The following is an 11,835-nucleotide window of genomic DNA, read 5'->3' as shown; positions in this document are numbered from 1 at the left end:
TTGGACCAAAAGCTGTTGCCATAGCAACAGATATGGCAATGAAAAGGTCTATATTATGTTATAGTCAGATGTGTGTGGGAAGTATACTTTCATGTCAGTTTTACATATGTCCATTCTTTGAATGTGTACTTCAGTATTTGAGTAGTTTAGTTACATTATGTCATTGGATTATTATTACTGGGGGAAAATATTCTATTACAAGTATACATCCTGCATTCAAAATTGTACTTTAGGATTCATTATACACGTTTTTATACTTCATATTTTTACTTCAGTATTTAGGTAATATATATTTTAATTTAATTCCATCACAGATTATTAGGGATGTACTGATACTCATCTCGTCCAGAATGACTCTAGTCTAATCTTAGCCGTTTGGAAAGTTTTGACCACATAAGGCGAAGCAGACAGCAGGATGTAGGACGCTGTAGTTCCTAGAATATATTATCAGCTGACACTCTCAATCAGCCAGAAGTTACCACATTATCCCATTACACAGATGTTTCCCAGTGGAACCAACATCTCAGAAGATACAGATACTTTAGCGATGTAAATAATGTAAACATTCTATTTCACTGCCTTAAATCCATAAATGTGAGTAGGAGTGTATTTTTACATGAATCAGCTGTGTACTAAAATACTAACTGGATTTAAGGGTACATTTGTGGGAAATGAAAATGCCCTTTTAAGCTCTTTTAGATCACATCCCCTGTCATATTGTTACATCAAAATCCAACATTTGTTTTTTTCCCCAACCAATAACATCATGATAATCTGCAACTTTTAATGGAACAAAGCTAGAGAAGGTTGTGACCTAATCTTCGGAACGATAAAATCAAATTCCTCCCAACGTTATGTCCCGCCTCCGATCCTTTTTCACTTGGAAATATGTCACCATACGGAAGATAAATACTCAGGAAATGTCTTTTCAGCTGGACTTTAAGTAGTTATAACACAAGTTAATAAATAAGTTCTTAACTGGTTATCTCAGGTCACATTTTTACAAGTTTATTTGAATCGGTTAAACTGTACTCACCTGTTTGGATGTTAAGATTAAAAACTAGAATAATACTGCACAACTAAACATATCCAAAAGAATAGAACTTTGCAACAATGACTTGATGTACGTAATCATTGTATTTAACCATATGCTCTTCAGTAACCTGAATGACAGCACGAAGGCCTAAAAATCAACTCCAGTAGACCTTGAATACCAGACTATGAAACATCTCAGCTCAGTGAAATATCCAGAACACAGTGTTTCTTCACTGAGGTGCAGTTACCCCCATGATCCAGGTGATGGCAGTGTGCTGCCACGTGTGAATGTATGACTCAGTAGCACCAAGGCGTGAATCCTCCTGACCACAAGAAAGTGGTAATTTATGGCTGTGAGACAGAACATTTAATTATAGGGATAATAGATTTATCTTTATCTGGTTAATCTCTAGTTGATGTCAGATTAGACACTGAAAAATAGACTAATTTGGCAAACTGATGGAAAAGTACACTTTGGAAAACTGACCTGGGTCAGCAAAAATCATTTAGTGTGTTTTGTTTTAAGAGAGAGATTTTGATAATTTGGGTCAATGCAGATTTTCATCTTTTGTCCTGGTTTCCTGTGCATGTTTGACTCTGTCATTTCATTGAGTCATTGTACTGCGCTCTGTGCAGAAACCATCTGGTGGTCACATTAAAAACGTTCTAAAAATAAATAGCAATGTGACACAGGTTGGGCTTTAACAGTGACCTGCTTGGCATCATCGACCAGTTTGACAGAATTCCAGTGCTAGAATATCCCTTTAAATACGGATTAAGAGAAAATGTGTTTTCATAATGTGCATTCACAGTCTTTTTTTATGTTCTATGAGACATCTAGGCTGTTCCCAACAGTTAATTGATGGATGTCTAGTGAGGAAGAACATTAAGTTGGTTTTGAATGTGGAGTAATATGAATCCTTGAGTAGATTTGTAATGCGACCCTGCTGCTGCTGCTGATATGAGAGTTTAGGATCAGAATACTTCCTCTCCTACCATTAAGTGGGTTGGAAATTAGCTATATACCAGTAGGTGGTGGTGGTTTTGTCAACTCCCTAGCCATATTGTTCAGAGCTCCAGTTGCATGTAAAGGAGGCCATCACTGCAGTCTATTCTCTCTGCTCTTAAAACTGTGATTTCCCCGTTGTTTTCAAATGCGAATATTCCTCACCTTAAAGCCGTGACATTTGGGGTTTTGCCTCCTGCAAGTTAGTGTGTATCACATTATGACTCCTAACAAAACGCACTGCAGTTTGCTTAGGGAGCAAACGGAGGCGTCGCAGTGAGAGATTCGATCTGCCAAATAATCCAACCTAAGAAGGAAGTGTGCTGTCGGCATGCTTGTTGTAATGTGGATAGTCTGTCTTCCCTAATCTCAGAATCCTCTCCTGTCAACCCCAAGGAGCTGTACAAGTACAGACGGTGTAGTACACAGAGAAGGACTAATTCATATTGAATCACCGCGAGGCATATGAAAACACCTCGGCAGGTTAGAAGTGGCAGCTCTGGTCTGGTCCGTCGCTGTGTGAGGAAGCTGCCTGAGCGTCTCCGATAAGAGCGAGCGAGCGCCGAGGACACGTCAGCCTACTTCAGGTGTCAGCACTTCAAACCAGAAGCAGGGCTTCAGAGGGAATGTTTAAAACTCCATATTGCAGAGGTGAAGTGGAGGTCTGAGTTTGTAGTATTTGATGCCTGGTGTCAACTTGTTCTTAACCTAAAAAGAAAAATGTATCCTCGGAGTGGTGACTGTCTGGATTTCTGTTTCTGAAAGCTTGTCTTCCTATAGAGCAGTGAAAAGCATCCATTATATTTTTAATTGACAAGCCTCTTGTGGTGTATTATTACAGCAATTTACTGCATTGCAGTGTGAGGCCACTTGAGTTATCAAGCATGATCAAATATGTGATGGCATATAATGCCAAGGCTTTTCTCTTTAATGGGAAATTAGTGAGCATCATCGGGAGGTGCACACCTATCAGTCCCAGTCACTGGCTGATAAATAGACATATATTGTGATTAACTTGTTGTTAATTGCTTGGTAATACCTGGTAAATCTAGTCTGAATGATTTTCTGAGCTCATGAAGAGAAGAACAATAATCCTCATTAAAATAAATAAATAAAAAGACGATATAAATATCATTCATCGTGGTGCTCATCTGGGTTCAAACATGCAGCCGGAGTGCAATCGCTCCAATAATTATCCAAACACAAAATCTTGCTTTTTTTAAATGGATTCTCAGTACCCAACAGAGACCACATAATAAAAGCTGCAGCACGGAAAACTAGCATATTGAAGAAAATTTAACAGGGATTCATGATGGTCTGACCCAGCAGTGGAAGGATTTATTTGAAATCATCACCAGATATTTTACACAGCAGGAAGAAGAAGCTTTGAGAAGAGGATGATATAAAAAAAAAAATCACTGTACATAACATTTGATTCTGTTAAATATGTAGAACAAATTGATTCCTAAATTTGCAAATGAGGGATGTTTGCTGAATGAAATTAGCATAAGTCGTGATAAGACAGGCTCCAGTTTTTGAGTTTTTAGGAATTTCACAGTTATTTTTGCATTTCACAATGACATCAAATACAAGCAGACTGCCTCTATGCGTCTGTGAAGAATCGGTCACGGGATTTACTTACATTTATTTTTAATGACGCTACATTGAAACAGACGTTTGCTGCCTTCGTTTTGCTCCAGCATACTGATGCTTCTGCCTTTGTTGTTTTGTGATTGTGACACAAACAATTCAGAAAATACACACTAGCCATTTTTTCCTTTTTATAACAACATCATTCCTTCCTAATTTCCCTGAATATTCTCTTCATCGTTAGACGAGGTTGAAAAGCGTGAAAACACAATACAGGGTAGATGCAGCAGAAATGAATCGGAGGGAAGGGATCCAGCAGGGCTGCTGTATGCTTCCAGGAACTAAACCAGCACTCATCTTTGGCAGTGCTGGGACACTTTAGGGACCAGATAGACCCCAGCAGGGAGTCTGTCACATCATTCCAAGCAGATCCATCCATGCTTGGCCAGTTCAGTGTCCGTTTAGTTGTCGTCTCGTGCAGCTGACCTGTGATTCAACTCTGCTCGGCTCAGCCAGAGGTGTTCACATCTGTCCGACACACAAACAGGGTTCCCATGTATCCTGGGAAACCTGGGAAACCTGGAATACCTGGGGAACGGTTGACCAATTGTCCAGTAGTGGTAGGGCTTGTGATTCAACTCTGGCTAGGAGCAGTGGTTTTAAATGTGTGTTGTTGAGAGAGTATGATAATAAATGCAAAGCCGAGATCCAAACGATTAATGGGAGACCAACACACCAGCTTAATACTGGAAAATGGTACTTTAAAAAACCCAAACTTTTCCAGCATTGGCTCTTCAAACGCAGCGCTGCATTGTTATGGGGAAATGGATCATAAAATGACATGAAATATTTAACTTTTGAAGCTGTAGCTCACAGTGGGTGTGTTTCGCCTTGTTAAAGACTCCACTTAAAGACCAAATAAACCCACAGTTTTGGCTTTTTTAAGTCCCTCAAGCCTAGATTTAGTAAAAAAGTGCTTCTATGTGAGTTGATATAGTTTAATAGTTGGCCCATATTCCATAGCCAGTGTAGCAGAACAATCGCAGCAAAGCGGAGGTGATTTCAATGGTTGATGAGATGTATTTTGTATCAAAGAGATTCATTAGTGTTTGGCCCAATCCCTCGTCTTATCATACCAGCTGGATCCTCCTCACAGTCACTGCTGGGTTTGCTGTTAGCTGCAGATTTATGCTTGGCCCTCTTAGAACCACAATGTTACCAGCAAGAGGCAGATAACTTATTTGACCACTCGTGTACTGTAAAATGTGCTGCCCTTTTTCAAGGCCTGAGATTGTTTTAAGAATCTAAAAGCTGTATCACATGACGGTTGGGTGCCTGCCAAAGTGGCTGGATGATGCACGGCCCAGAGTCTGTTTAAATTTGCCAGCATTTTGTCTGCAGGCTGATGGTTATTTCCCAGCCCGCTTATGAAACATGTCATCTTCGAGCACCGTGCAGCATCTCTGATTAACTCCGGCTGGAATCCAATCTGATGCTCTGTTTTACAAAAAGAGCACTCTGGCAAAAAAAAAATATATCAGAGGGTTTTACAAAGAGGGTTAGATAATAGATAAAGAAGGGGAAGATGGATGGCGCACCAAGAACATTTTCATGTCTGTGTGATAATGATCTACTCAAGATGTATGGCTTAAATAATAGTGCAACGTACGAAATAACTTGATGTATTAGCGGGTAGAAATTAGCGGATGATGCCCTGGCCAACATTTGATATGATTTTCCTGCCTTTTAGCTGTTTTCCAGGACACTTAGGAGCTGTCCGATCACTTTCCTGTCTGCTTTAATCCTCCGTGGTTTGCAGACTGGACCGTCTAATTGGGTTTCAACGCAGGTGAAGGTCAATTACCAAGTCAGTCATCTGCAGCACATTAATCTGGCTCTGGACCCTTACCACTGGCAGAAAGATACAAGGGAATGTTTTAACTTGAACTTGAGTTCTTCTACTGCACTACAAATGTTGCTTAGGAGAAATTCATAATAAGCACCTTAAGTTTATGTGAGTCTTGTTATAAAACTAGCTGAATATATGGTAAGAAAGTTAGAAACATGAGGAGTAATGGAGGGAATGAGGACGGCATGTGCTACACTTAATCATTTTAGTGTGTGTTATACCTAAATAAATATTCAAACTATAGCTACTTCATAAAACCATTTTCTCCTTACTTCCACTTTGTGTCGAAAAGAAAAGTTTTGTTTATAACAGGTTCTCACTTTAAATCGTTCTGAAACATAATATGCATCTCATTTAGTCTCATTTATCACACAGTAGTTCTAGAAGCCCTGCAGATATTTTGACTCGAGTCAGATTTTGAAAAAAACAATCATTAGGCAACTTGAATGCAAAATAAATGGGACGAGTTTGTGTGCCGTGTTAAAAATGATTATACAAATGAGCATTAAGAGGTGACGATCTTAAAAATAGGTGTTGTTGACAGTTCTTACAGTCGCTGTAATGGATAACAGACTCTTCACTCCGTCTGAGAGGCTATTTTGGGTGTTAGCAGGGAAAATGTGAGGTGACAGTCTGGAGTTACACTAATCTCCTTAATCACCTTCTACTTTACCAAATTGCAGCTCGATCGGGGAAGAAGAGAGGACAGGATGGGGGCAGTGGAGGCTTGGTGCAGAGCTGGTTGTGTGATTGACAGTCATGTTTGAGCCAAAGTGGGTTTGGGTTGTTGGTGCTACGACCTCTACTGGCTGTAGAGGTCAAAAGGAGCATCACACATTAATTTACACATCACCTGTTTATTGACATGTAAAGAATAAACCACGCTTCCTTAACAGGGGTGCAGGATTAGAATATAGATAACACAACTAGACTTTTGCTGGAGAAACATGATTTTTTTAAGGATTGCTCGCAAATACTTGAGAGAGAAACTATTGCTGAAGCAGCAGTTTGGTGGAGCGAAAACTAAGATCAATACTCACAGCCATGGGTGCTTGTATGTAAGATAAAGAAGTCAACTGTCTAACTAAATCTCAGAATGAAATATACGATGAAATAAGCATGTTTCTACTGCTGATGTTACATTTTTATCAAGTGCTTCATGCACTGCTCTTGATCTGTTGATGTAGCATGCCGTCGGCTAATCGTTGCAAACCCCATTCTCTTTACAACAGCGAGCTGATGAGTAGATCGGAAGATACGGGGTTAACAGAGCCACTTTAAGGGGAAATATGGTACTTTTAACCTCTAATTCTTGTAATTATGGCCTTGCAGAGCCTGACATTAAGCCTTTCCAGCCAAAAACATGCTTTTATTGCATAAAAACACACAATTCCAATGATTAGGAAATGAATAATTGTATTTTTACTGAAATATCTGCTTTAATTAAACATTTTTGGCAATGGAATCACTTTATCTTGCCACGTCTTGTCCAGATGGACTAATGGTGATGAATAATCTGCAACTCCAGCAGAGGACTTGACATAACACTTTCTCATCGCCTATTCCTACTCTATCTAATAAAGTCAAAAATTAATGAAAAAAGAAAAAAAACGCTTGCAAGCCCTGTTGTAAAGATTCGGAAACAAGCAAGTGGACAAGCAGCGCCAGGCTCCTAAATCTCTCTCTTTTCATATTTCAGACAATGACTTTGCTCGTCTCTGAGTCAGAGAGGGAACAAAGAATTCAGCCCCCCAGGTTGGGATGAACTTCTGGGGAGGGCAAAGCTTTATGAGGCCACGACGGAGGCGGTAAGTGAAACGTTAACGTCGCTCATTGTCACGACGGTCACGTTTATGAGGAGGACACCCAGTTTGAAAGCAGCAGAATTCACTTTTTAAAGTCCAGCTGAAATGAAAAATGCCTTTCTAACCCTTTTTAGATCACCAAATACAAAAAAAGCTTGTGAGATGGAAATGAAATCTTTCATTCTTCCTGGAAAACCAAATATTATCCCGACAATCAAATCCTATAAACCTCCCATCGTTAGTGCAGCTAATGCCAACCAAGCTAGTACCAAACATGAGTGCATGAGTGGATTGGGGCTAATTATTGACCAACATCCTTATCAAAGCTCTACACATGTATTATTTATTATGTGCTTTGGGACCGGATACAACCCCCCTATACAATTTAATATATATTTGTATATAATATATATAAATTGCAGTGATGAGTCAGAGCTTACTCTAGGTATCACACATGCACAAACCTTCTACCCTTGTGGGTGAGCCTGGAGACTAAGTGCCGTCTCCACTATCATTTTTGTTTAAGTCTCTCTAAGAAGCGTGGCAACGGCACATTGAGGAGTTAATGAGCTTTACATACAAACAGACTCGCATGCACACGGAAGCACACAGACATGGCAACATGGACGCACAAGAAAAGTACATACTCTCGATAAAACACCCGCCCACACACACACACACACACACACACACATGCATGCACACACACACACACACACACACTTGCACGTGCACATTCTTGCCTGTCAAATCATGTTAACATCAGTTCAGGCAGCTTTTTTTTTTTTGAGCAGGTTGCTATGGCAGCAGTGAGTAAAAATGGCCGTCTCTGAGCCGTTATTACAGGCGTCTCATACAACAGGGCTGCAGCAGTAAGCAGTAAGGTTGGTGTAATTACGCTGTGCCTAACCTGATATAAGAGTGTGACTGTTGTTTTATATGAAATGACGGCGATTTGTCATCGTAAAAAAAAGAGGTCAAAACCTCGAGACCTTCACATTTATCCGTCAAAAGTATTGTCTCCACGATAGAATGTATTATTTCTGACTGTTATCTCGTTGATCTTGTCACGCACCAGGTTTGATGTTGAATTGTCTCGAGCATGAAGTTCAAGCACATAGATCGTGCTTATATCTCAGTAAATAATATAAAAACATGTTTTAAATCTAACGTCGGACATCAATAGTTCATGCTTCCATCACAGTAGTCAAACACATGCAGATTAACGTTACACTCCACTCAAATCTAAATCTACTGTTGTGTGTTAACTTTCTAATGTCACAAATAAAGGGCCTGATGTTACACGCAGCACAACGTGGGGCGCAGACGTCAGTGATATTACAGCGTTATCTCTTCATTGAGACTGTCTGAGAAGACCTGAGTATGCAGCAGGCGATAGTTCAAAAAATTCACATGTGCACGACTAAACATGACGCACTCTACTCATCTTTTGGCCAACGGGAGCGTTTGTGTTGTCAAGCTGCAGACACTCTGCTTGTTACTCACTGCAGCTCTCAGTTAAATAGGTTATCTGTGCATTTGCTCATGTTAGGTGCACCTGGCCTTTTAAAGGGAATGGGGATGAGATGGCACTGATTGGTTAAATTCATGTTCTGCCCAAATCATGCTTATGATTTATAAAGAGACTCTGATTACAGCCCCCTTGTGCCGTACTTTACACCCGGATTATCCATCGTTCAGCGAGTCAAAGTGGAGATGGAGACTTTGGTGGATGTGAAACTGGGTCAAAATTTGCCAACGATGTTACAGACAAAACCATGATGCCAATTTTTTTTTCTCTCTGCTCTGTCGTGAACTGCAATGTGCCAAGACTTTTTCTTTTTTTTTTATCACACCCTGGAAGCACAAGTTGTTTACTGAAATGAAAATCCCTTTAATAAAGCACAATAAACACACACACTGTGCACTTCCTGCAGGAAGTGTCAAACCCCAGGTAGGGGTAAGTAGAGGTGGGAGGATATAGGATAATAACGCGGATCGCAATTAAGAAACACTCAATAATACAGTAATATTGCATGATTTTTAAAACGTGTTCATCATTTAATTATGCAAGGAGGCATTATGAATCATGGTCATCTTTAAGATTAACGCAAAATGTGATTCTAGGATGTTTAAATGCCATTTTAAGAGTTAAACATGTAATATATATATATATATATATATATTCACTGTATTTGCACGGGCTTGGCAGAGTGGCCACTAAAAAAAAAATAAAAGCAGCCTTATCTGACCTCGTTCCACTTGAGCCCCTTTTTGGTCGCTCCTGATAATGACACTGACCTATATTTTCTCTGACTGTTCACAGATAGTTTGTTTGTTTGCTTCCAGAATGAATTGTTTAATCTCAGTGTATCCAGAGGGAACTTCCACTGGCACACACAGCTATTCATACATTCCATAACACAGGTTATAATACTCTGCTAATCGTAAAGTTCAACAACCATCACAAAACATGTTGTCTTTAAATTAGTTTTTGATTAAACAAAATTAACAATTGACTGATTTAATGTGATTACAGGTTGCTGACAAAACTATTCACCACATTATTTATGCAGTATTTTAATACGCACTTTCTCCCCCCACATCATAACTAATGAAAACCTAATTATAACAGTTAGCTGGATATGTTTCAGCTGTGCTTTAAGAAGGGCTTGTTAGGCTCACGATGTTGAAAACAAAGAAATTGATGCAAATCATTCGACTGGTGAAACGTGAAAAACGTAACAGCTTGCAGGCTGTAATTCGGGAGCGCAGGTAACGAGGTTCACATTGATTAGATTTGCTTTGTGATCGTCAGGCTCAGCGGTGAGCTTGATGGCACCTGATGGCGTTTTATTTTGCACACACATGAGGAGTCAGAAAACCTTGTTTGCACTATATTCACTCACTGGGATGAGTATATATTTTTTAATTGCAATTAAATTAATTGGAAATATTGCACAAGCATTACATTAATTTGCCCTTTCAAGAGGATTCATTATTTATCAGGTAAAACAACATCAAGGTATCTCTAAAACTGGAAGAATTGTTTCTTCATGTCTTATAGCCTCCTCACGCCTACATCCACATCAACACACCTAACATTGCACATCTACACACCTAACATTGCACATCTACACACCTAACATTGCACATCTACACACCTAACATTGCACATCTACACACTTAACATTGCACATCTACACACCTAACATTGCACATCTACACACCTGACATTGCACATCTACACACCTAACATTGCACATCTACACACCTAACATTGCACATCTACACACCTAACATTGCACACAGACATCATCGTCTCATTCAGTATGACTTATCACTGTAGCTTAGTCTGTTTTCTCTCTGATTACTTCACTTTTTTTGTTTTGCCGTCTTTTCTTCTTCTCTTTCATGTTCTTGTGTGTGTTTATATATATATATATATATATATATATATATATATATATATATATATATATATATATGCATATATATATATTCAATTAGAATTCCTGCCTCGCGGGTTGACTACATTTATTTACAAACTTCTTCTCCTTTTCTTGGTGTCATGAAGGTTACATTAAATCATTGTGTCAGCAGCATTTAAAGGACCATACTTGACTACATAGCAGGACCTCACAGTTTACTGGGGGAAAAAAACAGTTGGACGTAAATGAATCATTATAGGCTGAAATACACATTTTAACACGTTAATCAAGGGTTTCATCAGTTGATTAAATCGTTGTGTACCAGAGTGGACGGTGAAGGTCTGACCCGAAACACTACAATTAATCAATGGTGAGCTAAATAAGGCGGCAACCTTTTTTTTTTCTTCTTTTTTTTCTCCCTGAGAGAACCGTTGGAAACACCTCTCTAATGGATGGTGTTCCTGTGTGTCATCAAGCTAATTGGCTTTGCCTGGTGACCGCTTGATGAGGTCAACTGGGAGTGGTCAGCCGGACAGTAAACCGTCCGTCTTATGGATTTGCTGCCTCTAAAGGTGTGTTTCCATGTCCCAGTTGCATACTAGCATATACTTTATGCTACGACTTTAAAATATGTTGATATTAACCTGCCAGTCCGTAGACAAATAATTCATTTAATTTACAACTTGGTACTCAATTCATATAATGTGTGTCGATGGAACTCGCATGCCAGTGTGAAAATATCACAATGTTTTTGGTAGATTTTCAGTAGCTCCTTGATTCCTGTTGTGGGCTGTAATTGTGGGTTCATAACGTCCGTTCACATCTCTCTCAGAATTCAAGTGATCTTATGTAAGACTCTGAAGTGCACTATTATTCCAGTGTGATCGTACTACACAGCCCATACAGGATGCAACGGGGACGCCTAATAATTCATATTTAAAAATGTGAGGATAAAAAACGGAAGTTGGAATCATATCTGGTGGATCCCATAGCTGCTCTTGCTCATCATCTTTCCAATATTAAAGGTGCAATGTGTAATACCTGTCCTCCAGAAGACAG

The sequence above is a fragment of the Eutrigla gurnardus genome, assembly GCF_963514095.1.
Source record: "Eutrigla gurnardus genome assembly, chromosome: 14".
Classification (NCBI taxonomy): domain Eukaryota; kingdom Metazoa; phylum Chordata; class Actinopteri; order Perciformes; family Triglidae; genus Eutrigla; species Eutrigla gurnardus.
Note: the sequence above shows the minus strand (reverse complement) of the source record.